Raw genomic sequence first — 3,407 nt, 5'->3', positions numbered from 1 at the left:
TATCGTCATGACTTTGCGTGGTTCTATCAATTGCTCGACAGTAATTTGTTCACCCACCATAATATTTGATATTTTGAGAGAAGCTTCTAGTGACCGCTATGGCCCCCCGGTCTACTCAACACCATATTTTCAGCCTTACACTATTTCTTTGTTGCACTTTCCGCCTTCAGATCTCACTTTGCAATCAACCTTGAAGGGATTGACAACCCCTTTATAGCTTCGGGTGCAAGCTCTTTGTGTTTGTGCAGGTACTCTCGACTTGACGAGATTCTCCTACTGGATTGATACCTTGGTTCTCAAACTGAGGGAAATACTTACTGCTCCTGTGCTGCATCACCCTTTCCTCGTCAAGGGAAAAACCGACGCAAGCAAGTCTCCGTCAGCGTGTCAATTTTGGCGCTGTTGTTTGAGAAGTAGCAAGCACTCAAGTAAATTCCTTATCAGAAGTGGTACAGGAGGAAGTACCAGTGGTGAAGGATTTCCCTGATGTATTCCCAGAGGAGTTGCCAGGCATGCCACCGGATAGAGACATTGAGTTTTTGATTGAGCTTTTGCCACGCACAGAGCCAATATTTAACAGACCGTATCAGATGCCCTCAAAGGATTTGGAAGAAATTAAGAAGGAGATTAAGGAGTTCTTGGATAAAGGCTATATTCACCCAAGTTCGTCACCCTGGGGATCACGAGTGCTTCTAGTGGAGAAGAAGGATGGATCATTGAGAATGGTTGTTGATTATCGAGGATTGAATGAAGTGACAATCAAGAACAAGTATCCACTGCCGATGATCAATGATTTGTTTGACCAGTTGCAAGGAGCTAAAGTATTTTCTAAGATCGATCTACGATCAGGGTACCATCAGGTGAGGATTCGATAGCAGGATATATCGAAGACAGCTTTTACCACCAGGTATGGGCTATATGAGTATACCGTTATGTCATTTGGTCTGACTAACGCACCTCCCTATTTCATGAACATGATGAACAAGGTGTTTTTGGATTTTTTGGATAAGTTCGTCGTGGTGTTCATTGATGATATTCTGGCCTACTCGAAGAATGAAGAGGAGCATAAGGAGCATTTGCGTTTGGTACTTGGGAAGCTCAGAGAACATCAGTTATATGCCAAGTTCAGCAAGTGTGAGTTTTGGTTGAAGGAAGTTGGTTTCCTCGGACACGTTATATCCGGAGAAGGAATAGCATGCAGTACACCCCACCAAGGTTGTCACTATGACTAATTGGGAATCACCCATGTCAGTTGGGGACATCCATAGTTTCCTTGGACTCCCAGGATACTACCGGAGGTTCATTGAGAATTTCTCTAAGATTGCAAAGCCCATGACGAAGTTGTTGAAGAAAGACACCAAGGTCAAATGGACTGAGGAATGTGGGGCCAGTTTTCAGGAGTTGAAGAAACGCTTGGTTACAACCCCAGTATTGATTCTCCCAGATCAACGCAAGGATTATGAAGTGTATCGCGACGCTTCTCGTCGAGGACATGGAGAAGTGCTGATGCAGGAGTGAAGAGTTGTTTCGTATGCCTCACGATAGCTTAAACCCCATGAGTTGAACTATGCTACACATGATTTGGAGTTAGCAGTTGTAGTGCATGCGCTGAAGACATGGAGGCATTTCCTCATCGGAAACCACTGTGAGGTGTACATGAATCACAAGAGTTTGAAGTATATTTTCACACAGAAGGTGTTGAATCTCAGACAAAGGAGATGGTTGGAGCTCATCAAGGATTATGATATGAGGTTGCACTACCATCCCGGAAAGGCTAATGTAGTAGCCGATGCGTTGAGTCGCAAGAGTCATGTCAATACACTCATGACCAGAGGATTACCAAAGGAGTTAGCAGAACATCTTCGCGAGATATGTTTGGAAATAGTTCTGAAAGGTTATGTAGCGGCATTGGAAATTCAGTCTACCCTGATGGATAAGATCAGAGAGGCTTAGAAGACTAACAAAGAGATTGCCGAGATAAAGGAAAGGATGAGCAATGGAAAGGCTAATGGATTTCGTGAGGATGAGCATGATACCTTATGGTCTGAGGATCGCGTATATGTCCCTAATGACCCCAAGATCAGGAAGTTGATTCTGCAGGAGGCCCATGATTCGCCGTATTCGATTCACCCAGGAAATACCAAGATGTATCTGGATTTGAAGGTAAGTTGTGGTGGAAAATAATGAAGAACGATATTGCTGAGTATCTAGCAGTTTGTGATGTATGTCAGAGAGTGAAGGCAGAGCATCAGAAGCCAACAGGTTTTCTACAGCCATTGCCGATACTCGAATGGAAGTGGGATAAGCTAGCCATGGATTTTATCACGGGATTACCCAGGACTCGTTCAGGCTATGACTCGATTTGGGTTGTAGTCGATCGTTTGACGAAGGTACCTCATTCCCAGTAAAGACCACTTCCACCAGTGCTAAGTTGACAAAGATATGCATGACCAGGATTGTATGTCTGCATGGAGTTCCGAGGACTATTGTATCAGATAAAGGAACCCAATTTACCTCAAAGTTCTGGAGTCAGTTGCATGAAACTTTGGGTACCAGGCTAGAGTTTAGTACAACCTTTCATCCTCAGACAGATGGATAGACCGAGGGAGTCAATCAGATTCTGGAAGACATGTTGAGAGCTTGTGCGCTAGATTATGGATCTAGTTGGGACGAAAATTTCCCGTATGTAGAGTTCTCTTGCAAGAACAGCTATCAAGCCAGTTTGAAGATGACCCTTTTCCAAGCCTTGTACGGAAGGAGGTGCAGGACACCGTTGTTATGGGATGAGGTTGGAGACCGTCAGTTGTTTGGACCAGATTTTATTAAAAAGTCTGAAGAGAAGGTTAAGTTGATTCCTTATAGACTCAATGTAGCCCAGTCCAGGCAGAAGAACTATGCGGATTCAAAACGCAAGGAGACAGTTTATGAAGTAGGAGACAGAGTTTATCTTCGTGTGTCCCCACTTCGAGGAGTTAAGTGTTTTGGAGTTAAGGGAAAGTTAGCACCATGTTTTGTGGGACCATACAAAGTTTTTGAGCCTATGGGAAAGTTGCTTACAGGATAGAATTGCTAGAAGGATTGTCAGGAGTTCATGATGTGTTCCATGTTTCCTAGTTGAAGAAGTGCCACGCAGAGATGGCTGATATTCCTCTGAGAGATACAGTGCCACTTGAAGCGATTCAGTTGGATACTATTTGACTTACGAGGAGAAACCAAGGAAGATTCTTGAGTATGCCAACCGAGTCACACGCAACAAAGGTTACCACGTTCTGCAAAGTTCAGTGGAGCCACCATACCGAGGATGAAGCCACCTGGGAACGAGAGGAAGACCTACGGAAGGATCACCCACACCTATTTTCTAGCTAGCCCGAATCTCGAGGGTGAGATTCATCTTAAGGGGGGTAGGT

The sequence above is a fragment of the Hordeum vulgare genome, chromosome 4H (assembly GCF_904849725.1).
Source record: "Hordeum vulgare subsp. vulgare chromosome 4H, MorexV3_pseudomolecules_assembly, whole genome shotgun sequence".
Classification (NCBI taxonomy): Eukaryota; Viridiplantae; Streptophyta; class Magnoliopsida; order Poales; family Poaceae; genus Hordeum; species Hordeum vulgare.
The sequence above is the reverse complement of the archived record's forward strand: the minus strand, read 5'-3'. Positions refer to the sequence as shown.